The following is a 26,530-nucleotide window of genomic DNA, read 5'->3' on the forward strand; positions in this document are numbered from 1 at the left end:
TGTGACATTATAGGACTTCATAATTATTGTTACAATGAAATCATAACTTTGCTAATTTGATAATAAAAACAATTGTGTCTTTGAGTGTATGTGTTAAGGCCCTTTTTCATTGACTAACTCCAATTATAGAGAGTCTTCATGAACTACAAGTTTCAAAGAAAATGTTCATACACTACAATAGAATTTTAGGTAAATCATACATGCAGATTTAGGTTACTGAAAGATTTTAAACCTCAACAAAAAAGTACACCAAAAATTTTATACTAGTTTTACAATTCATGATCATAACTTCTTAGTGAATCCAAGCTAATTTCTAAGCAGCATTAAAGTATGTCTTTGAATCTATTCAAACTCTGCTAAACCACCTAATTCAATGAATCATCTTAACTGTACATGGTCGTAGTTAACTGACAATCATTCAAGATTGTTGCTCATGTTTAAATTAATTTTCACTAGTAAGATCTACAGATTCGTATTTTATATTATTCATAAAACTTGAACATTTTGAAAACATGAGTTATGTTTCTCTTACAATCGATGAATGTGTATAATATTAATATATTTTCTCTTTGACCTCCTCCCTTAACTAGCTCAAAACTTCTCATATGTATTCCTTGAATTGTTGTGACAATGACTGAGAAAAACTGCACCACTGTGACTGAGTTCATTCTCCTGGGATTGTCAGATGTCCCCAAGCTGAGAGTCCCTCTCTTCCTGGTGTTCCTTCTCATCTATGGAGTCACGGTTCTGACCAACCTGGGCATGGTCCCATTGATCCAGCTCAGCTCTCACCTGCACACTCCCATGTACTTTTTCCTCAGTCACTTGTCCTTTGTGGACTTCTGCTACTCCACAATCATAGTGCCCAAAATACTGGCCAACATCTTTTCCAAGGACAAAGTCATTTCTTTCCAGGGCTGCATGGTGCAACTCTATTTATTTTGTACTTATGCAATCACAGAGGTCTTCCTGCTGGCAGTGATGGCCTATGACTGCTTTGTGGCCATCTGCAACCCATTTTAGTACATGGTCATCATGTCCCAGAAGCTCTGTGCAGAGTTGGTCTCTGGCTGTTACCTCTTAGCATCAGTGTCTGCTCTCATTCATCTCTGCTTAACTCTTGACATCCCAGGTTACAAGTCAAATGTGATTAACCACTTCTTCTGTGACCTACCCCCATTCTTAAATCTTGCTTGCTCTGATGTCACTGTGAATGAATTGCTGCTTTTCATTGTGGTCAATTTCAATGAGGTCATTACCATCACCATCATCCTCACCTCCTACCTGTTCATCCTCATCACCATTCTGAAGATGTGCTCTGCAGAGGGGAGGTGCAAAGCTTTTTCCACCTGTGCCTCCCACCTCACAGTCATCGTCGTCTTCCATGAAACGATCCTGTTCTTTTATTGCCAGCCCAGTCCTGGCACTAGTCTGGACATTGACAAAGTGACCACAGTCTTCTACACCGAGGTGATCCCCATGCTAGACCTCCTGATCTACAGCCTGAGGAACAAGGATGTGAAAGAAGCTCTCAGAAAAGTGGTGGATTCCAAAATGTTATCCAGGGTGTTAACATAATTTGGGTTAAGGGATGAAAAATGTGTATCGTGATAATAGTAATTTCATAAAAATCTTAGGAGAAAAGTTACATGTCATGGGTAAACACTTTTTATATTCATTTATTTATAATACATTCTATAGTTGTCTCTATGGATTCTGTATCTGTTCTTATTCATCACTGTTAATCAGGTAATTGTCATAATTATGAGTAGCAGACTACTGCTTTTACCATGCCTGAACTTCTTATATTCATGTTACATCTAAGTACACTGAGGATAAAATACTTTCACTTGTAAGTAGATTTCTAACCTTCATCTTACATGTGTATTTAGTCTTCATAAGATAATCTTTGTCACTTTTTGTCTTTCTCAGGAACATTTCTTGATTCAGCCTTTTCTCCTGTGGAACATCGATTCTTCCTTTGTAAATACACTATGAATTATGACCATTTCTAATTGGACTTGCTTTTAAAATGAAGTTTCTAACCTTGTATTTATAAAAAGTTAGAAAATCAATAGACCCAATTCAAATAACTAAATTGGTGTTTCAACCTTCATTTTTTAATTTGGAAATTTTATCTTCACTTTTTCAATTCTTGCTTTCCTACATTTCAACACTTACTCATTGTTCTAACGTCCCAAGATTTTATTGAGCTTAAATTTTGACAAGGTATATTCAGTACTGTTCACAATCTCATAAGAAATAAACTTTGCTAATTAATGATTTGAGATTACAATGACATCTTTACTATTAATTGCAGAGTATCTTCAACTATAGAGATTTCATAAGAGATGAAACTGTCTTAGAATAGATAAATTGTGGTACAGATTCAAGTTATCAATGTTCTTATGTAGAATTTTGTCAGGAGAAAGAATTTGAGTCCATATTGAGCCCATATTAACACTCTCCTTATACTGAATTTTCACATTTCACGCATACTTTCCAGTTTATCACTATTTATACCGTAATACCAAAAACCTAAGGGCACTATTAGGTAAGATAAACCTAGAAGAGTAGAAGATATGTTTTGCGATCCTGAGTAACTTTGACTATTAATAAATAAACTTTAACTTTGGACACATTCTTATTCCCAACAAGGTGAGAACAGAGTGAGAGCAAACATTCCAGAGGAAGGGAATAAAGACAAGTGTCCTGCTTGATACTTTCCTCTGTAATGTCCAGTCTTGAGAGACCATGTGGATATGTGAGGACAGACACAGGGGAAACCCCTTTCTGATCACCAGAAATCCACATTTTGGTTGGAGAGAAAACCATACCAATGTATATATAGACAACCACACCTTACCAAGGTCTGAGTGATGGTTAAGTATGGGTTAATTTGCAGAAATTGTGACAATATGCATAAAATGAAAGTAGTCATGAGGAATCATAATGTGTTGCATAGAAATTTCCCTACCTCCATAATATTTTGATGTATAAATAACATAAATGATACTCTAAAGATAGGTGAGATATCTCACAGATCTGTTTGACAAATACACATTAACAGTAGATAGATACATAAAAAGTTACTGATAATTATAGGAACTAAAATTTGTGAAGAAAATTGAGATATATTAAATTGACTAGACCAGACATGGAGAGCCAGTATTAGGATCTTAAATATGCACTCAGATTTACTAACTGGAGAATAACTTGGTCTCTATATAATGTATTCACTGATTTATTTTGATTTAGTTTGAACATATTTATTTTGGTAACAAGTGATATGATTGCATTTTCCATTCCCTCTTTTCTCAACCATGTGAAAAAAGTGTATCCATCCAATGATATTTATGTATATCCAAAAAGATTTATGTTGCTTGTTGTAAAGAGTGATTATAGGACAGCATCTTAGGCATATATGAAAACACATGTATGAATATAAAAGTAACAAAAGCATAATCAAAACAAATGTCACTGGAGATGGAAAAAAGAATCAAGAATTTTGACTTCTGTAGATATTTGGGATTGTAATATTCAGGATAAATTTCTGAAAGTCATGTTCTAAATCAGAAGCAAAGAAGAAATCATTTTATAAATAATAGCATATATTTTTGTAGGATATTGAGATATTGTAATAACATTAGACATCAGGGAATACTGGTTCTAGTAAGATTTAGCTCCTAGGACAGGAAGAAACAAATTCCAAGCATTTGTAATCTTATACTGAATATATATGAAGAAAGTTATCCACATAGTATTTCTGGCAAGAACGTAATCAAGCAGTCAAGGGACATAATGGAAGAATCTACCAGCTGCTGGTTAGAGTAATAAAAGGGCGCTGAAACTTTGCAAAGAACAGAGGCATAGCAGAAATTTAAGAGATAATTGTTGAATAAATAAAAAAAAATTATAATCTCTGCTCTACTTTGTCATTCTAAAAAAAGTTGTAGAGTGGGAGAATATTCATGGAGCAGAGGGAGATCGTATTCAACTGAGTTAACTTTCACATAAAATGTTTCTAAAGATGCTGTTGACCTCATTTACATTTTCCATGAAACAAGAATTACATCAGAAATGAGTCCTTAGTGTTAATTGCTGTTTTGAGGCCCCTGGAGAAAAGGCAACCAATTTCCTCTAGGACAAGACCCCAAAGGGAGATGGAATAGAAATAAGGGTACTGTGTCTAACCAAATGAGCTCTCTCAAGACCAGTGGGGCTGCCTTTGCCACCGGGAGGCAAGTTCACAGGTCTGAGAAGGTGCAGATGATGTTTTCTAAGGAAGGTTTTTAGAAGATGAGCTAGGTTTTGTCAGATTTTCATGGGAAAACAATTTCGGGAAATTTTGAGCCACTGCACACGTTATGTATGGGGTTACTGAGGGAATAGGAAGCGTGCTCTTTCTCTAGAGCTTTGTTTGGAGAAACTCGCTTTGAAGAAGTACACTGTGAGTGGGAGAAGTTAGGCCACTGTGAGTTTTCAGGAATATATATCTCGTTGTGTGTGGTAGAATTTAAAGGAGTTTGTAAGAGAAATAGGTATTTAAATGAAATGTATTTGAAAGGACTAAGTGAACCTTCTAAGGAAATCTAACAAAGAAAACATGATCTAAATATGTTTTTAGAGCATGGACATAAAGCTGATTCATGAGGGACAAAACAAGAACTATCAGAAAAAAATTATAAAAAGTATTTTTAAATATCACATTTACCCATATTTAAAGAAAATACAAATTGTTCGATCTGTAAAATATTATCATTTGAGGGAAAAGGAATCCTGATATGGAAATTGTACATTAGTCTTAAGTAGCAATCAGAAGAAACACAAAAAGCTATCCAAATCAGGGAAATAAAGAAATAGTTCTTTACAGAACATTATGAATCTTTCTTCTTCAAATAAATTTGGAGATTTTTGTTTTTCACAAATGGGTGAAGTCAGTGAGACACTTCCAGTGAACGGAGGCCAGAGATTCTGCTGTACCTGGTACAATTCACAAGTTAGCCTATTACACAGAATAATCCAGCACAGAAGATAAGTCCTACTGAAGTTTAGAAATAGTAAGATGAAACAATCAGAAATAATTTTAAACAGAATTGACTATAAAAAGATTGTCTTCCCAAAGATATTTAAGTCCTTGGATATCTGAACATAGGCCCATAGAGAGTCCTCCATGTTGGAACATCTGGAAACTGTCTCTTGATTATAGAACCAAAGAAGTTTTACCAGAAATGATAGTATGAGAAAGGGTCCTCATTAAAGGAAATGTGGTTGAGGGAACCCTGCTCACAGTACTAAAGAAAGGTCTCAGGTGAACTGGTTGTGCTGACTGCCATAAAACACTAGGTTGTTCTGGATATAGGGTTGCTCGATTTAGCAAAAATAGAGGATACCAAATTGAATTTGAATGTCAGATAAACAAATATTTTCTCTGAGTATACACCATGCAATATTTAGGACATACACAAAAAAAATCATCATTTATTGAGACTCAAATTTAACTAGGGTTCTCTAATTTATCTGACAATGATACCTGAGCACCAGAGAAAGACCTACAATCTGTGTCAATAACCCTTTGCTCCTGAATGTCTTCTCAATTTAGTGACAACATCTTAACATTTTCTTCCAATTTTTTCAGGGGGTTGGAGCAGAGAGGTATTAGAGGGGCAGAATGAGTGTTTCAGATGACTTAATAGGATGAAGAATAGAGGATCCAAGAAAGAGAAAATGTCTTTGTGGGTGATTATGGATTTTCATCATGCCTATTCATATCCAAGTGAGACATTTCTGTGATCTCCAGTCTGTATGTTTCAGCTTAGTGCCAACATTCACAACATCTCTAAGACTCTCATCACTTTCCTTCCCATTTGACATTAAGGTTCTCTAAAAGGTAATCAAAATAGAGCAGCTCAGGAGTCTGAGACAAGGAGGATCACAGTGTCAAAGGTAGACTCAGCAAAAGCAAGGCACCAAGCAACTCAGTGAGACCCTGTCTCTAAATAAAATACAAAATAGATGTGGCTTAGTGGTCAATTGCCCCTGAGTTCAATCCCCAGTCCCCACCTCAAAATAATAATAATTAGAAAAATAAGTATGAAAATGTGATATTTATAAATTAAAATGTTAAATTTTATATCTCCAATGCAAATCAAAATGGCAGTGGAGACCAGATAACAATTTGATAGGGATTCAAGAAAACTGGGTTCATTGATGATCTAATATTGGTAAGTTTTTGGTCAAGTCATGGTGGGATTTTTGTGTGGGGTGTGGGTAGTGCTAGGGATGGAGCCTATGGGCTTGTGCATGCAAGGTTAGTGCTCTGCCACTGAGTTATATCCCCATGCCCTGTATTTATTTTAAAAACATGAGACAGTGTCTCTAAGTTACTGAGGATAGGGTCAAACTTGCAATACTCCTGCCTCAGCTAATTATGGCTTCTTCAAGTTTCCCTTTGTTCATCCAGAGAGCAGAGCAGTTTAACAGATAATTTTTGATACTAAAAAAAGGAAATTACAGACTCCTATGTCTGATATATTCAATTAAAGCAGAATAATGATTAAGATGCTAAATGAATAATTGAACCATGCATATAAATGAAAATTAGATGGACTATTCTTTTGGAGTGTCATAATGTAAGCGAAAATCATTATTAGATAAACTAGTTGTAGAATCTATTTCAAATGCTTGCACTTTTTTATGAGTAATCACAGAACCAAAATAACTATTTCATTTTGCTAGACATTCTTGAAGAGTTAATGAAGCTCACTGAGATTTGAATATTGTACATGAGGAATTGATCACATGTTTCTTTTCAAACTGCTGAGCTAATAATGATCATCTTTGCATGTTTTCAAATTACTTTGCAGAATATGACAATAATTAGTAGTACAGTTTCTGAGGAAGTAAAATTCACTCAAATCATATTTCTGAAACTTCAATTCTTTTGGTCTTGATACTGGATAATTTTGGGGGTCATAAAAGATTCATCTTGTTTCACCTCATATTCTGCTGAGGGGGTGATTCAGCATGATTTTGGTGTCAATCACGTTCCTTCTTTTATTTCCAAGATGATTTTCAGATCTCACTGAAAGAAAACATGTTTCTGAAAGAGAAATGTAACCTCCCAAGCCACCTTCACCCTCTTGGGCTTCTTGTATCACCCAGAACTGCAGGGTCCCCTCTTCTTGGTATTTCTGGCAGTCTACACCTTCAGTGTGGTAGGGAACCTTGGGATGATTGTGATTATCAGAATTAACCCAAAATTGCACACTCCCATGTATTTTTTCCTCAGTCACCTCTCATTTGCGGATTTCTGCTATTCCTCTATCATTGCTCCTAAGATGCTGTTGAATTTACTGGTAGAAGACTGAACCATTTCACTTTCAGGGTGCATGGTCCAGTTCTTTTTCTTTTGCACCTGTGTAGTTACTGAATTGATTCCATTTGCTGTGATGGCCTATGACTGCTTTGTGGCCATTTGTAACCCACTGCTCTACACTGTGGTCATGTCCCAGAGACTCTGTGCCATGCTGGTGTTTGGATGTTATGCATGGGGAGTCACGTGTTCCTTAACCCTTACATGTTCTGCTTTAAAATTGTATTTTCAGGGCTTCAACATTATCAATCACTTCTTCTGTGTGTTATCCTCCCTGATATCCCTCTCTTGCTCTGATTCTTATCTCAGTCAGTTGCTGCTTTTCACTGTTGCCACTTTTAATGAGATAAGCACATTGCTCATCATTCTTACCTCTTACATGTTTATTATCACTACTGCCTTGAAGATGCGATCAGCCAGTGAGCATCGCAAAGTCTTCTCCACCTGTGCCTCTCACCTGACGGCCATCTCCATCTTCCACGACACCATCCTCTTCCTCTACTGTGTGCCCAACTCCAAGAACTCCAGGCACACGGTCAAAGTGGCCTGTGTTTTACACAGTGGTGATCCCCATGTTGAACCCCCTGATCTACAGTCTGAGAAATAAGGATGTCAAGGACACAGTCAATAAATTAATGCACACCACACTTTTTAAATATTAACTATATATATTTAATATGGCTATCACACCATGATTTTTTGAATTAACTCTGTGTCAAGTTTCTTTTTCTTAAAATCACTTTAGATTTCAAAAGGAGAAAACATTTTGCAACCGAAAACATTTTAATATGAACTTTAAACCAATGAGCCTTTAAACCAATGGTGTGGCTTGTATAAGCCAGATAAAACTAATTGATCTTGACTTCTGTCTTTGTCTACAAAATTATATAATGTCATTTAGTTCACAAGTTGATTATGTGTGGCAAATGAAAATGTACATGATGTATCTCCCATATTATGTATGTGTAGCACAGGCTAATGCTGCCCTTCTCTCATTCCTGGTGACTCCTAGAGTTAAAGTACTAAATTACCAGTTGCTTTTGTAAAATTAGTGAAATAAATGAAAGGGAAAGGTTGTTGAACCTTCCAAGGAACTCAAAATTTATTCCTGAAGATAAATATAGTAAGTGAGTTTGTGGTGATATCCTTTTCAAATTCATCTGATAAATGATGATGATGTCATATTTCCTTGCTATTTACCTTGACCTTGAAAGATGGGCATATTTTTCTCTTTTTTAAGACAAACAACAACAACAAAAAATCAAGACAGACATTTTATTCTGGAGTTAATTCTTATTCATCCACTGCTTCATGAAGGCATGAAGTTTTATTCAGGAGCAAGAAAAATGTTCAGGAGGTGATTATAATTATGGCTTTGAAATAATAAATATTTTGAACTATTATTTTATGCTATCTGCATACAAGTTATATTGTAAGTTAATCCAAGGAAGACACATTTTAATAAGAAATGGGTGGTATTCTAAATTATTTCAGAAAAGGGTTTCACTGCAAAGAATAAAAGGACATAAGAGGCTTTTAGCATTGCTACTTAGAATAGGGAAAATGCAGAAATGATGTGCTCATTTTCAATGTCTATTCCTCTTTTCTATGACCAAGTATTCAGGATAAATATTCACAGGGTATTTGAGAATTCTCTTCATCTTGACTGTTTAGATAGTCTTTATAAAATGCCTCAGTGTAGATGTGAATATTGAGAGCTAATTACCTTGGTTGGACTTGAATGTAACATTAAGTTCACTATGATCACACACTGCCCACGGGGACAATCACAACGCGTACACTCTTCCTGATCACAGGAACCAAAAGGAGTTTATTCCGCAAGTCTCAGACTTACATTGAGAACATCAGCCTATCAGAGTAGACTACCAGGAAAGTCAGCCTATCAAGGAACAGTCTCCAGGCAGATACCAGGATTGCCTCATGTACAACAGCCAACCAGAGTTACTTCCTAAAACTTGTATGAGTGCAGCTATGTCTGGTAAGCTGCCAGGCGCCATCTTAGAGATCAGGCCATGGTGCGGCTCTGGGGCCCTCAGAGCCCGCCCCTGACATCTCCCCCTTATTTTTTAAATAAAGAAAAGATGACTTGGGACCATGCCTGTCTTAGGTTGTCCATGGCAAATTACATCCTTACCCGTCATTGGAATTCTGACCTCCAGGCGTCAGAACCCTGTCTTAGGTTGGTATGCATTTCCACGGATCTCACCCATCTTTGACTACTGGTCCAGCATGCTTAGCTATACTTGGGGGGATGTGCCTGTCTCAATGGCTGTCAAAGCCTGTACTATAGCCCGTCGATGACGTCGGGCATCTGGACGAGCTCTGATTTGGCTGCGTATAACATAGGCTATCCCTAAGCAGATAATAATCAGACCAGCTACTGTTCCAGCCCACTGTTTTGTCAATCCCAGGGCTTTAGATAACAAAGAGAACATCTCGGAAACCGATGCAACTTGAACCCTGGTGGCATTGACTCTGAGTATTTCAGCTCGTAGCTGACTGGTTAAATTATCAAACGTAGATGACCAATTGCCAGTAAGGTAGACAGAGAGATTTTTAAATAACATAGCCGAAGAGCTAAGGTTATTATAAGCAATAGGGGTGACACACACTGCTCTTAAAGGATAAACACATCCCAGTCCCAAAAGTTCTTGCAAGATATCCACTCATTCTTGCAGTAAGTCCACTCTTTGATTTACAAGGAGTATGCCTGCCTTAAAATGGTTGTTTAGAGCTTCTTGAGTCTGTAAGGCTGTAGCTGTATTTTTGGCCAAGTGATTGACTGCTGTTGCTGTAGGTATGGCAGTTGCTAGTGCTGCTGTTGCAGAAACCACTATTGCAGTGACCACAGCCGCTGTGATGCCAAAATCTCTCTTGTCTCTAGATAGTAGTACTGGCAGTTCTGTATCTGTAACAGAGACTGGAACAGGTAGGAAGGTAGGAATACACATTTGCTTGAGGTGCAATTGAGAAGAGAAGTTAAAAACATAAAAAAGGGGGGGACACACAAACTGGGGTAGGTGGAAAGGTAATATTTCTGGTACACGTAGATTGTGAGGCAGCACCAGTGAACCTAGAACTGTTTGTCCATGTAGAGGAGTTCCAAGTACATAGCCGAAATGCCCCTCCTAAGAGACTGAAAAAAGATTGTAAGTTAGTATATCCTGAAGCTGCAATGAAAAGCATCCAATTGTCAAAGGGGTTGACACGTTTCATGCCTAATTGAACATTATTAGTGAAGTTATCATTAGCAGTGAAAGAAGTGAAATTGGGAGTGAAAAAAAAATCCATTTTGTACAGGAGTCGCTGGTCCTGCATGTTGACAACCTGTCCATATAGGAGGTGTACTGTGTTTAGGATTACAAGGAGGGAAGATTCTAGGGGTTTTGAAAGTAGTTCCTGTAGCATTATGTCTGCGAGGTACCCATCCTGAAAGTAAAACAGCATCTCCTGTTAAGTTTTTTATGTATTCTTGAAATGTAGAACCATTTTCATCTGGGTGAAAAAAAAAGCGTGGCTAAGGGGTGAAAGACGGTCAATAGCATGATCGTCAGGAGTGTCTTTGGCGTCTTCATTTTGTTGATCCAAATTACTTGTTGGTAGCATTGCCACTGGTCGAGTCAGCCATTCAGGAACCCAGATAGGTGACATTTTATCCTGTGGAAACACACAAATCGAGCTATGGCTCCAGTAAAGCACCGAGTCCTGGCCATTCCATTGTCCAGTAAGAACATCCTTCCATTTTACCGTCACTCTATCATGTTGTTTATGATTGCCATGTCTCTCAGTGGCAGAGCGACCCTCATTATCCAGAGTTAAAAATTTTAAAATAAGGAGGCAAAGAGAAAGTTTATCTTTAGGGGACCTGAAGGTCTCCCCTATTCCCCCTTTTTGTTTATAAAGAGTATTTTTGAGGGTGAGATGTGCACGTTCAACAATATCTTGTCCTTGTGGATTATAAGGTATACTGTAGTTAGAATTATTTCAAATTTGGTGAGAAATTGGTTAAAAGAGTTTGAAGTATAAGCAGGGCCATTATCAAGTTGTTTAAGGTTACCAAATTCAGGGATGTGAGTAACTGTCGCTGCCCATGGCAATTTGTCACCAGCTGCAGCAACACTTTGCGTGGGTATAGAGGATAGAGGAACTGAGGTTTGCTTGCCTTAAGGGAAAAGAGAGAGGCTTTGCATAAGAGAGAAAGACTTTGCTTAAGAGAGAGAGAGACTACGCTTTCAGAAATCTTATCTTCTTAGTTTTGCTGCTGCTTCTTAAAGGTGCGTCCTGCATCCTGTGAACTAAGGGTCCGTCTACCTAAGGTGCTTTAGGGATGTGTCCCACGTACTGCAATCTGTGATCTGCAACCTAAAGATGTGTTCTCAGTTCTCCGCTCTCCGCTCTGCGATCTGCCTTCCACCACTGCCCCTACTCGTTGTTTCTATCTGCTTGCCACTTCTTCTTCTTCCTTTCTGCTAATGGCTTCTTTGTTTCCTTCTGCTAGCTGCTCCTCATACTGTCGCTCCTTACTCATTGTCACTTTTCTCTGCCTGCTGCTGCTCTTTACTCTTCTACCTACTGTCCGCTTATATTCCCTCCAAGAGGTGGAGGGCGCAGCCATGCCAGTTGAGATCAGGCGAGGAGCCAGTTGCCCAATCACGAGCAGGCGCAAGCAGGAGCACTTGAGAATGCCTGTGCACGCGTACCTTCAATGTGATCAAAACAGCTTCTGGCTGGCTGCCAGGCGCCATCTTCAGCGAGTTCACATGGCATAGCCCCCAACAATTCCCCCTTCTTTATATAAAATGAAAAGAAAGCTGGCAGGGATTGTGTCTGTCTTAGGTTGTCCACAGCAGAGCAACATCCTTACCCGTCATTGGATAATGAGGCTCTAGCCCTTATTTCCTGTCTTAGGTTGGTATGAGCTCCCCATGAATCTTACCCGTCTTTGACTACTGATCCAGCATACTAAGCCATATACTGGGAGATTGTTCTGCTTCAAGGGTGGCCATGGCCTGTTTTATGATCACATTATAAGCCTGTTGACTGACTTTGAGGCGTTTGTAGATGCAGAATAGAAATAATACAAGCACACCAAAGCCTATTAGTGTAAAACCTAAAAATCCCCAAAATTTGGTGCCAAATTATGCTGACAAAACTATTTCACCCTCTCTACATTTTTCAATATTAACTCCATTAACTTTCTAATCAGTGCATTTCCCTTTACTTATAAACCCTCCTTAAAGGTGAGGTACCAACATGAAGAATTAAAAAGTTACACAGGATGAAAATAAGCAGCTTGCTTTACTGAGAAAAAGATGAAAATCATCTATGTGGCTAAATCAGCATATGAGGGGCTATGGGTCCAACCAATTCCAATTTGGGAATTGCCCGAGTGATGCAATCACTATCAGCAAAAAGATCTGTTACTCCTTAAACTCTACAAGGGCTATGACAGCTGCTTCCATTTTGTGAGCCTTGAGTTGAAGAGCCCTGTGCCTTGTTTCTTAAATGATTTGGTAACATCTTGCCCTCAACATCAGTAATTTGCACTCGTTAACCCAATGTTTTCCTTTTCTACACTTTGGACAAAGACCTGGGGCATAAGGTGTAACAGACTTACTATAGTTATCTCTTATCTTGTTAGGGCATTGTCTCTTTGCTGCTGTATATCTGTGCATACACTCCAGGATCATATTGATTTTGAGTATCATATTAGCCTTCTATTAGCATATCAACATTTCTACCAGGAAACCTTGCTACTATGTTTCTGCAAGCAGTTTCAACAGCTATTTCTTGCCACTGAGCTCTCCAATTAGACATTGTCCTCCAGATAACACTGCTCTGCATACCTGTTTCCAATCAGTCTTAACTGCCTCTTTGAAGTTTTTCTAATGGTTGATGGTATCTCTATTTTGGTCCTCAAATACGGGCAGGTTCTACAAATTTTGAAGCTCTTTATATTAGGTTTAGCTTTCTACTACCTTTTCCCCTTGTTCTTAAGTTTTCACTACCACTTGGTTATTTCTTTTGGTGGTTCTTTGTATTAGATTTAGCTCTCCTTTTTCCCTTGTTCTTAAATTTTCTGAGTAATTGTTTTCTAGGTTACTACCACTCAATCCTTCCTCACTTTGTTCTCTTTAAGAGTTTTTTTCTGTTGCTATTAGATCCTGTTTATGAAGATCCCCCTGTGGCACACTGAGCAGCTTTTCTTCTATAAACCTGGGCTTATTTCTACGAAGTTTGAACATATGATCATACAGTGGTTTCCTTATTTTCTAATTCTTCCCCAGTGTTTCTTTCCTCCCCAGAACTTTCCTGTTTGTGGTTACCCCAGCTAACTTCCTCTTTAATCTCTCCCAGCACTTCTTCTCCTTGTAATATATTTTTCATACCTCCTTTTTGAATTATCCTTTCATATTGATTTCATGATATTTCTGAATCTATCCTTCACTGTACAAAGGCCACACTAACAGCAGTACAAACACACAAACAACACTCAATACACATACTCCAGAGCTCCTTTATCATCCTCTTTATATTTCATCACCTGGCCAGCTATCCTGAGTGCCAAACTGCCTTAGAAGACAGGGCCCTCAGCTTACCTGAGTACCTAACTGCCCCAGGACAGGGGTTAACTGCCCTAGAGACAGGGTCCTCAGCTTACCTGAGTACCTAACTGCCCTAGGACAGGGGTTAACTGCCCTAGAGACAGGGTCCTCAGCTTACCTGAGTACCTAACTGCCTCAGAGAAAGAGACAGGGTCCTCAGCTTACCTCACTACTTAGAGCAAGACTCTTGAATTTGACAAACACACAAACACAAAATACATGCATTTTTACACTTCAACTGTAGTGTCCTTTGCAACCTTTAGTTTTTGATTGACCGTATTTCTTTTTACTATCCCTCGCCCTTAAACTGCTCTGGCCAGAGACTCCTGTGAGGTTCCTACTTTTCCTGCTGTACCTATTCCCGGAGGTGGATCTTGAATTTTCCCTTGCCCTATTCCTGCAAGGTTCCTCAGTTTCCCCACCATGCAGACTAGTAACATCCATTTGCCATAGATGATTAGGTAACAGTCCTTTAGGATTAACTCCTATAGAAGGTGGATGATGGAGGACTGTACACTGGCCACAAGATTTAACAATAGCATGTGCAGTTTCTTTAGTAATGGGAAACTTCAGTTTTAATGTTGTAGAATAAACAAGGATTATTGATGATAATTTTTTGCTGCCTCAACACGCAGAAAAAATGGGGAATCCTTAGTTGCTATGTCTGCTACATTACTCCCTAGAGCTAAAGGTCCAGGTAAATTGGCATGAGCTCTGATATGTCCAATAAAGAAAGAATTATAACAATCCTAAATCATTTGGTTGTAAAGTCCATAAAGGATAAAAAATAGTAGAGTTTGAGGCAATAAGTCCTGCACATTCTAAGTTACTGAGAGCTTGAACTACATATAAACCTATCTGAGAAGGGAAAAGGATTGTTTAGACTTTATCTAGATAACAAATAGCTCCAGTCCCTGTTTTGGATTCATCAGTGAAAATCACAGGAGCCTTAGGAATAGGTTGTTGTCAGGTAACTCTTGGGAATATTACAGAATTATTACTTCAAAATTGTATATAAGGATGTTTAGGATAGTGAATATCAAAGTTAGCTTGAGTGGAGCATCTAACAACAGTCCAAGAATCCATGACATTACATAAACAAGAAAGTTGATACTTATCATAGGGAATAATGATAGTAGCTGGATGAATTCCAAACACTGGTGATAGATGATTTAAGTGCCTTTAAGATTACTTGAGCTACTGCTTCAGGGTAGGGTAAGAGAATTTTTTTGGTTGAACAGGCTAGATGGACCCAAACAAGGGACCCTCTTGCCAAAAGACTCGTGGGTAGTTTCTTGTTAGGAATAACAATGAATTGTAATGGCTGAGAGAGATCAATACGATCTACTTGGGCCGCAATCTAATCTTTTTGTATAATATTCAAAGCCAGACATGCTTCAGGAGTGAGCTCTCTGGGAGATGTGGGATGTGGATCCCCTTGTACGATAGTAATTGGGCTCCTAAGAATTCTTGAGTAGTACCAACTTGAACCTTTTCAGGGACTATAATGAGTCCCCATAATTTGAGTTGTTCTATTAATTCAAGAGTAAATATCCTTTAAATATCTTCCTCAGAGTGACATAATAATATATTTGGAGTATTAAAATAGGGTAGTCCAAGGAGAAGTTGAAGGTCTAATATGATTTGCTTCTAATTGTTGTTGTACCAGTTCTTGGGCTGCTTTAAGTTTTTCTAATGTCAGGGACCACTGAGAGACCCATACTGCTGCATTGGATTCCAAGTTATTTTTACATACTTTTGTTCAGTGGCCCCAGGAAAACCCAAGCCTTGGCGACCTTGATTGCCCTTAACACTAATTTGCTGGGTATTTCCCTGGCCATAGCAGTCCCCAGGTGATATGGAGATAATTCCTTGAGAATGTGCAAGAACCTTATTTCTCCTCTAAAATCAGAGTCAATAACTCCAGGGATAACTAAGTCCCCTGAATGCACTAGAGCTCCTACCTAATAAAATTCCAACAGTATCAGGAGGTAAGGGAACTTTTAGGTCTGTAGGGCAAATCCTTTAAGGACCTTCCATGTGCATTCGTGACATTTCAGTGCCCATTAGCTACCGCTAAACAAACCAAAAGGCAGACCACTTTAACTAATAAAACAAAAGTGAAAGCACACACAAATACTTAGTCTCCATTACTTATCCCGCAAACTTTAACCTGGCCAGACTGTACTTTACTTACCCTGTATTTACCTGATCAGTTCCTTCTTGTAACTCGTTCCCAGGTTTCGGCACCACTTACGATCGCCCACCGCCTGTGGTTGACAAACACAACGCGTACACCTTTCTTGATCACATGAACCAAAAGGAGTTTATTCTGCAAGTCTCAGACTTATATTGAGAACATCAGCCTATCAGAGAGTAGACTACCAGGAAAGTCAGCCTATCAAGGAACAGTCTCCAGGCAGATAACAGGATTGCCCTGGTTCCTTTGTAAGTAAACTCCATAATCATGGACTGTTGTTGGTACAACAGCCAACCAGAGTTACTTCCTAAAACTTGTATATGAGTGCAGCTATGTCTGGCAAGCTGCCAGGCTCCATCTTAGAGATCAGGCCACGGTGTGGCTCTGGGGCCCTCAGAGCCCGCCCCTGACACTACTATATGATACAATTATCCTAAAACATCAAACTGAGACTTGCTTTAATTTCCTGGGTCAATGGCACAATGAAGTCAATATATTAAGGGAGGCAAGAAAAAAGTGTCCATAAATGCATCCACTCTGGAGGGAAATCTGGCACTAAATCTGCTCTCTAGCAATTATTATGTGGGAAACTCACAAAAGGTGAAATAGCAGAAAATACAAAGTAACATTTCTGCACCAACAGCTCCATAAGTGGGTTATGTCATTTCCCTCCTCTTTTGCAGATTCAATGTTTGCTCATGAATCCCAAACTAATCCATGCTATCTACCTTCAACTGGGATTAGATTTGTAGAAGTAGATCAAGATTAAATTTATAACTTTCTCTTATATTATCTTCAAGAATCATAGCTATTTTCTCTCTCTAACTGATTGCATGAATATAAACTAATATTGATTCAATTTAAATAGTGTTCCTTTTTAATTTAGGATAAATGTCTGTCTAGGAAGAATTTTGTTGAAATATAATTTATCACAGCAATAGTAAGCCCCTTGTAATGTAGAAAAATGAATTATGGCAATTTTCAAGTGTTTTTTTAAAAATCACTCAATTCAAAAAGCTTTTTATTCTCTAAAGAATAATACAGGATCCAGGTGCGGTGGGGTACACTTGTAATCTCAGTCACTCAGGAGACTGAAGCAGGAGGATCTCAACTTCAAAATGAGCCTCAAGAGATTAGTGAGGCCATAGCAATTTTTAAAAAAATTCTGTCTCCAAATAAAAAGATGTAAAGGACTGAGGCTGTGACTCAGTGGTTAAGCAACACAGTGTTCAATCCCTGCTACAAAAAAAAGAAAGGAAAAAAAAAAGAATTCAGGAACATAAAGCATTAGCATGAAAAAGTATAAAAATCCTAAGTGTGATTTAATGCATTTAACCACAGAGAATAATCTTTAAAGGCAACCTAATGCAGCACTTCCTCTAAAATTACTCATCCCTGCAATCCTGAAAAAAATATTGGTGCTCTGATACTTATAGATGAGTATTTTATATGAAATCATTTTATTCAATAGTTGAAAGATGTAGAATTCTGATTCTGTTCCAATGCTTTGCCCTGATATAATATCTCCAGTAAGTAGATATCAAATACATGTTTTTTTGCTCCTCAGATTTGCCCTAATGTGCTTTAATAAAAAAAAAAAAAGAAAAGAAAAGAAAAGAAAAAGTAAAAGCCTAATGGAACTCAGTAGTACATTAACCTGTTGACAGGATTACTTTTAAAAAATGACATATCTATCCTGTGAGAACACCGATAAATTTCCCATGATTCTGCAGTGATCAGCATGAAAAATCCATTGAAACTGTCTTCTGATCTGCTGTATAGAATTTATACAATGTATGTGCAAAGCCTTCCCTTATTTAGCAGAGACAGACTAGGTTGAGCCAAGGGACACAGAGGCCTGGCTTCTAGGAACTGCCAAGAAGTATGTGACACTGTGTGGGAGTGGTTCTCTGTCTCCTTCTGGAATTTTCCCCATAAGAGGATGGCTCCCCTAATTCCACCCTATCCTGTCCATCACAGAAGAAGCTCCTCCCAGTCCTGGCCCCCTTTACCTGTATGTTATAAATAAAGGAGAGCTGGGCGACTCGGTTGTGGTAAAGAGGCTGGAGTTGGTATGGCCAGACCCATCACATCCCCTCTCATAAAAAGAGTATGGGCTCTTGTGTGTTTATTGACTAGATAAATATTGAGGTTAATAGAAAAACTGCCAACAGCCTCCTCCAGCAGTCAACCCTTTCCTCCTCCAGGTGGGATATGGTAGAGAGGACCCAGAAAAATCTCAACAACATACATATGTACATTATAGGGCATGGATCCTGTTCCTTACAGTCATTGTGCTGTTCATTCTTTCCTAGTAATCTCAGTTGTGATTTTATGGTCATCTTCAAGTGTGCTCCATGGGATTTCAACATGAAGAATGTCACTGAAGTAACTGTATTTGTGCTGAAGGGCTTCACTGACAATCCTGAACTGCAGATCTTCTTCTTCCTCCTGTTTCTAGCACTTTACCTGTTTACTTTCATGGGAAATTTAGGACTGATTGTCTTAGTCATTGCGGATTCCCGGCTGCACAACCCGATGTACTATTTTCTGGGTGTATTGTCTTCAATAGACACCTGCTATTCCTCTGCTATCACTCCAAATATGTTGGTGGAATTTTTGTCAAGGGAGAAAGCCATTTCATTTGGTGCATGTGCAGCCCAGATGTTCCTTGCTGTAACCTGTGGAACCACAGAGTGCTTTCTCTTGGCAGCCATGGCTTATGATCGCTATGTGGCCATCTACAACCCACTTCTCTATTCAGTGAGCATGTCACCCAGGGTCTATGTGCTGCTCATGGTGGCTTCCTGTGTTGGTGGGATTCTGCATGCTATAACACACACGACTGCCACTTTTAGCCTGTCCTTCTGTGGATCCAATGTAATCAAACACGTCTTCTGTGACATCCCTCCTCTCCTTGCCATTTCCTGTTCTGACACCCCCCCAACCAGCTTCTGCTCTTCTACTTTGCTGGCTCTATTCAGATTTGCACTATCCTAATCATCCTCATCTCCTATGGTTTCATTCTGTTGGCAATTCTGAGAATCCGCTCTGCTGAAGGGAAGAGGAAAGTCTTTTCTACCTGTGGCTCTCACCTAACTGCAGTATCCATTTTTTATGGCACTGCTGTATTCGTGTATGTGAGACCAGCATCCAGTTATGCTTTGGAGCATGACATGGTAGTGTCTATATTTTACACCACTTTTATTTCCATGCTGAATCCTCTCATCTACAGTTTGAGGAACAAAGATATAAAAGCAGCAATGCAGAAAGTGTTTGGGAATTATCAGCCTATCAATAAAGGCTGTTTTTCACAGTAGGCTTTCACTGAAAAAATTAAGAGAGATACATTTGACAGGATCATAAGGGTTCCTCAAAATTTCCTGGTATTGATAGTTCTCTGATTTGTGGCCATTTGGTATACCAGTCATGGTCATTCTTTCTTGTGTTGTTGTAAATGTGGAATCATCCATTTGCTTTTTGCTATGATCATACTTAAACATGTATACACATATGTATGTACATCATGTACTAAGTGAAATATAAAAAACTCCAATACGCACTTGTATTTATTGATGTAATTTTTAAGATTCTGTATATTTTTTCTGCCTAAATCATAATGTATGGACTATATTCCTTGTAGTTGTGAATAATTACATTATGTCAACCGACTTGGTCAAGTACTATATTAAACCATGGGAAAAAAGTCACATTTCCATGAGCCCAGGATGTTTTCCGTAGAATCATAGGTACTTGGATGCGGTTCAAAGCAATCTGCTCTATTCTTATCTCTATGCAATACCCATAATTCAGTCTATGGTTTAAACACCAAAGATAACATGCTCATATTCCAGAATCACTTCCATGCCATGACTGGTGAAGGGGGATTTCTTCTTCTTTTTGTACCTTCCCTAGCATAGGCATAAAATCATTCTTTAGTTTCTCACAAACTATTGATGTAGACTTTAGCAATGTTCAAGATTAAACTTAAACAAGAATAACAAAAGGAAAGCACAATTTGGAGAGTAATGTATTACTGGATAACAGATTTTGTTCTTGCCAGAACTGAGCACACAGGGTCATGATGAGATCCCCTACAGACCTGGCCCCTGTTCAGCTTTTTCTTGATTCGGCATTCTGAGAAGCTTTTGCAAATGGTGTGCCACCTTTTTGCCCAGCTACAAGAATGAATACTCTAGAATGGCTACTGTGCTCATCTTTAACCCTGCTCCCAACAAACCAAAACTTCACTGTACAGGTGTGTCTTTATTACATTTGTTACAGTGATATTTTTTCCTTTCTTCCTTCATTTTTCTTTATTGTATTATTTTGTAACACCATTTCCTCTCTGAAGGATTCTTTTTTTCATTAATTGCTGTAGGACAAGGAGTTTATTACATAGAAAACAACCAAAAGATATTTTTCTAGAATGGGATTAATAAATTCAAATAAGCCTGTAACAGAAAATGCAGAATATCCTACTTATTATACCTAAGTAAGAGTATCTCAATTATAATAATTCCCCAGATGAAGATGAATATTTTATGTAAATTTATATCAAGTTAATTTACATTAAAATCTCCCTTAAACACCAAAAAACAAAGCAAGAAAAACAAAACAACTGGAAATTGCCCAATGTTTTTGTCTGGATATGTGAGGGGAAGATAGAGATTGGGGTAAATTGCCTGTTTTCATTCTGCTTGATGTGATCCCTGTTATTCATCATTTTAGCCATGACATGGAAATGAAGACCCTGTGCATAATTACCATAGATGTAATTGGATTAAATATTCCAATTAAAAGATGTAGAGTGTTTGAATAATTTTTAAAAACCAAGAAACTACTATATGTTTCTTTCAAGAGGTTGACTTTACATCTAAGTAAATGCTGGGGTTGATTTTGAAAAATAAAGTAAGATATCCCATGCAGATGGAAACCACAGGAGAAAAGAGGTAACCATATTTACATCAGATAAAATGTACTTAAAATAAGAAGTCACAAAACTACAAAAGGATAATTATAAAATGATATAGGGGTCAATTAAGCTAGAGGTAATAAAAATTCTAAATATTTATGTATCCAAAATCAGAGCTCCCAAATATACAAATATTAAAGGAAGATTACAGTTTCTCTCTTTTTCTTTAGAGATAATAATAATACTGTAATAAAATAATGCTAAGGGAATTTAATACTCCTTTTCCAGCTTTGGATATATTGAGCAGAGTGAAAATCAGAGAAGAAACAAGAGTTAAATTGCTTCTCAGACCAAGCAGACCTAATAGACATTCACAGAAAATTCCATCACACTCTGAGTCTACACCTCCACCTCATCAGCACATAACATGTTCTGCAGAATTCTTCACATGACCAATTAAAGACAACTGTGAAAAATGTTTTAGTTGAAATCGTATTATCTTTTTCAATCTAAATATAAGAAAACTAGAAATCATTGGATGGAGATATGTTGGACACAGTAAAATTACATGAAAATGAAATAGTCTACCTTGGATAAACTAATGGATCATGGTAAAACTCAAGAAGAAAGTTTAAATGATTCATGGAATAAATTTAGAGACAGATGTAACATACAATAAACAAACAGTGGGATTTGGAAAATGAATATCAAAAGGTGATTATATATCAAGCAATGCTTACATAAAAAAAAAATAGAACTCAAACACTCTACCAGTACCACTCATGAAACAAGAATAAGAAGGAAAACAAAACAAACCCAAGCAAACAAAGATTTTCAAAGGAAAAAAATGATAAAGAATAGACTTTAAATAAGTGAAACTGAGACTAACACAAATGCAAACAATCAATAAATGAGGAATTGTTTCTTCAAAAAAGATCAGAAAAATTGATGCACCCATATTTAGACTAGCAAAAGGGAAAAAAGAGTTGATTAAATAAAAAATGTATGAATAGGGAGCAGAGATAGAGCACAGTCATTTGAACATTTTCCTAGCATGCACAAGGTCCTGGGTTCAAACCCAATACAGAAGAAAAAATAGTGGGAGTTAATTTCATATGACACCTCAGAAATGCAAAAGGTAATCAGAGATTTTTATGAGCAGCACTATGTCAGCAGGGTTTATAATTTAGAAGAAATGGACAAAATCCTGGATGTGCATACCTGACCAAGAAGCAACAGAACCAACCAATCAAGAAGAAATATAAAACCTGAGTAAACCTGTAAGAAGCAACAAGTTTGAATAAGTAATAAAAATCTCTCATGAATGAAAAGCTCAGGAAAAAAAATTTCCCTCTGGGTTCTAAAGAGGTAAAAGATAACTAACACAAACTCTTCTTAATTTGTTCCAAGAAATAAAAATGGGAGTAATTCTTTCTAACACATTCAATGAGGCCAGCAATACCCCAACACCAAAACCATACAAGACATGCCATAAAAAGTATTGGCTAATATCCTTGATAAAAAATGAGACAATAATCCTTAAAAAAATTCCAGCAAATCAGATGCAACAACATGTTGAAAAGTGTTTTCAGTATTATCATGTGACATCAATACCAGGGATTCAGATATGTGTCAATATACAAAACTATGAATGTGTTACACATTATCACCAGAATGAAAATCAAAACCATATGTCTGATTATCTCCACATGTGCAGAAAATGTGTTTCTTAAAACAAGAACACTGAACATGTAGAAATGGAAGGAAGACACCTCAGGATCATGGAGACCACATGTAACTAGCCAGTTACTGACATTATACTAAAAGGAGAAAAACTGAAGTCTTCCTCTCCATGATCTGGAACAAGGATGTCCACTTTTTCCATTTTTATTCACTAGTCAGAGCAACCAGGTAAGAAAAAAGGAAAAGGTCACCTGAATTGGAAAAGAAGGAGTGAATCTGTCACTGTTTGTAGACAACATGATCATATACATAGAAAATCTAAAAGATTGCAGCAAAGTACTCTTAAAATTAATAAAAATGCAGCAATGTTATGAAGCACAAAATCAAAATACAAGAACCAGGAGCTTTGCTTTATGAAAACATAAAATCATCTGAAAAGGAAATGGAGACAAAAGTACCATTCACAAAAGATACAAATATAAACGAAGATCTAGGAGAAAATTAACAAAGTGAAAAAAATTCCTAAAATGAGCAAATGAAATATTAATGAAATAAGTTGAAGTCACAATAAAATTTTTTTTAAAAAATCACATCGTCCTAGGCTGGAAGAATATATAATCTCAAAATGCCCATTCTATCCTAAAGAATTCATAAATTTAAGGCAATCCCTATGAAGATATCATTGCCCTAATTCAAATAACCAGAAAAAGTTGCCCAAGATTTATAGGGAAACACACACACACACACACACACACACACACACACACACACACACACACCCCAACAGCCAAAGTCACGATGACCAAGAAAAACAAAGTCGGAGTCAGTACCCTGCCTTCTTTCAAAACATACTACAAAGCTACAGTAGTCAGATGACTTGCAGTTCACCTAGAAACCGACTCTAAGACCCATGGGACAGGGACCTTGCATCTCAAGCCACCTGAACTTCCAAAGAAGTGCTAAGAACACACATTAGGGAAAAAGTCTTTTCAAGAAAAAGGGCAGGGAAAAAAGGATATCTGTATTCAGAAGAATAAAGCTAGACCTGTATCTCTCATTAGTTACTAAAATAAACTCAAAATGGTTTATGAAAGATTTAAATGGGAGATCTGAACACAAGAAACTACCAGAAGATCATGTAGGGGAAATACTTCGGAACATTGAAATGGGGAAGGGTATCATGAGGAGACAATGCAAAGCACCAAAGAAAATTATAAGCAGACAAATAGGCTTATTTCAAACCATAAGGTTCAACAAAGTAAAGGAAATATTCCTCAGAGTGAAGAGACAACCTGTGGAGTGGGAGAAAATGCAAGAAATCTATGTATTAGACAAGGGGTAACTGTACAGACTATAAATAATGTCAACAATCAATAGCTAAAAATCACAAATAATACAAATTATAAATGGACAGTAGATCTACACTGACTTTTCTACAAAGAAGACATATAAATTGAGAACAGAAAAATGAAAAAAATGTTCAGCATCACGAATCACCTGGGAGGTTCAAATCAAAATCATAATGAAATGTCACCTCAAAAAAGTAAAAGCAACTATTTTCAAAACAACAACAAACAAAAATAAGTACAAACAATAACAAAATCAGGTAAAGGCATGAAACAAAAGGGAAGACTTGGTCACTGTTGATGGAATGTTAAATCAGAATATGCATTATGGCAAAATAAAATATAGATCTGCAAGGTTCTCTATTCATCCCTCAGCTGAGCACACACACAAGGGAAATGGAATCAGCATATTGAAGAGACATCTACACTCCGGTGTTCTTTGCACACAGTTCACAATAGACAAAAGCTGGAAGCAACCTAAGTGTTCACCAACTGATGGAGGTATAGAGAGTATGTGGTAGATGACACAATGGAATGTGATTTGCACAGAGAAAGCAACGAAATGCTTTAATTTGGAACAACATGGATGGAACAGGTGATCAATGTTATTTGAAAAACCATATAAATATATATCTATAAATTTTCAACCAGATTTAATATTACATAATGAATACATACCTCGAAGCACCACATGGTCACCAACTAGTATGCATAATTTACAATTTAATGTGTAACATGAAAATGAATTCATTAAAATAACTACAAGAAGTTTTGCCATGAAAAATAAATTTTGGGCAAAGGAACACAATCGGCAAATTAGACAGAAAGCCATGCATATATGGCTACTGATATTTAACAATGACTTCAGAAATGCATGATTGGCAAAAGATAGTATCATTAGGAAGTGGTTTTAGTAAATTTAAATATGTACATGCAAAAGGATGTAATCAGACTCTCCAATTATATCATCTAGTTATATGGACATAAAATGGATTGAAGGTTTAAACATAAATCCTAAAAGAAAAACTTATAATAGAAAAGCTGTTGACCATAATTTCTTGGTGACCATTTCAAGTCAAGCAAACAAACAAACAAAAAAAATGGGTGAGACTACATTCAATTAAAAATTTCCTGCCAGGCTAAGATCCAATCAACACAATCAATAGTGTGAAAAGGCAACTGACAATATTGGATGAAATATTTGCAAACCACACTCTAATATGAAAGAAATATTAAAAACACATAATGAAGGCCTCGGATGTGGCTCAGTGGAAGAGTATTAGTCTAGAATCCATAAAGCCTGGGGTTCAATCTCCAGCAAACATAAATAAATAAATAGAAATTCCTAGAAAATATCAAAATCAGTTATTTATAAATAATCAGAAGAGCCGAATATACTTTCTGCAAGGAAGAAAAAGACCAAAAGTTGTGTGGAAAAGATGTTCAACATCACTAATAATTAGGGAAATGCAAATCTGAAATACTTAAAACACAGGACAGAGAACACTATTCACTCAATAAAGAGCATCAGGTCAAGTGTCAGTTGGAATGATCTACTTTTTGTTATGAAGCAAATCATTAAACTGCTCTGTGGAAACAGAAGATAATTTGGGCATATTCCCTTTGGGGTATCTGCTGTGGGCTTTGTCAATCGCTCCTTCAGTTGTTATAAACGATTTAAATTCAATGTGTTCACCTTGAACCCAAACTTCTATTTGCTGATCCATTGGAAAGAGAAAATTTCAGAAATTTTGAAGGGTATTTTGGGCACTAGAACCTAGGATTTCAAGAACAAGACTATTATTTATTTCTAGCATTTTAGCTACTAACGAAGTAATAAGGAGTTCTTTCCTTTTGTATGTGTGCATCACGTATATTAAGATCTGATTTAGTAAAAGTTTTTTCTATCTAGGAATTTAAACTCAAACTACTGGGAAAAAAAGAAAAGTGGAAATTGTTGAATTTTTGTTTCCTACACAATAAGTATGCTCCTTAGGAATGTGTGCTTTCATGCTGATGATGAAGGAAAATAGTTGAAAGTAAGGACAATTAGGAATCTATCAACACGGCGTAAGAAAAAGGACATTTTCCACTTTGTGGGGTCTTCTATGTTGATATAGTTGGAAAAGAACAGTAATTTGGTAAAAGTCAGGTAACTGCTACACAATCTCCTAGTCTCTTCCAATGGCTAATCATTTCATAGCATTTCTTTTAGGTTTAATGACTTAAAAATCCCAAAAGATCAAATTGAGACTTTAATTACATGGGGCAGGGTGTTGTTTGGGGCAGAGTTCAGTGGCACAATGAAGACAAGATATTAAAGGAGGCAGGAAAAGAGTTTGTCAAGTACATCCACTCTGGAAGGAGATCTGGCACTGTATCTTG

At 37.1% G+C, this 26,530-nt stretch overlaps 3 pseudogenes; all 3 read left to right on the forward strand.

Annotated features, from left to right (window-relative positions):
- The first annotated feature begins 630 nt into the window (after positions 1–630).
- LOC124975024 (olfactory receptor 5L1-like) lies at positions 631–1,578 on the forward strand (annotated as a pseudogene).
- A 3,349-nt stretch (positions 1,579–4,927) lies between these two features.
- LOC124975025 (olfactory receptor 5D18-like) lies at positions 4,928–8,037 on the forward strand (annotated as a pseudogene).
- Positions 8,038–18,571: 10,534 nt separating this feature from the next.
- On the forward strand, positions 18,572–19,521 carry LOC124975026 (olfactory receptor 1086-like; annotated as a pseudogene).
- The last annotated feature ends 7,009 nt before the right edge of the window (positions 19,522–26,530 follow it).

The sequence above is a fragment of the Sciurus carolinensis genome, unplaced genomic scaffold, assembly GCF_902686445.1.
Source record: "Sciurus carolinensis unplaced genomic scaffold, mSciCar1.2, whole genome shotgun sequence".
NCBI lineage: Eukaryota > Metazoa > Chordata > Mammalia > Rodentia > Sciuridae > Sciurus > Sciurus carolinensis.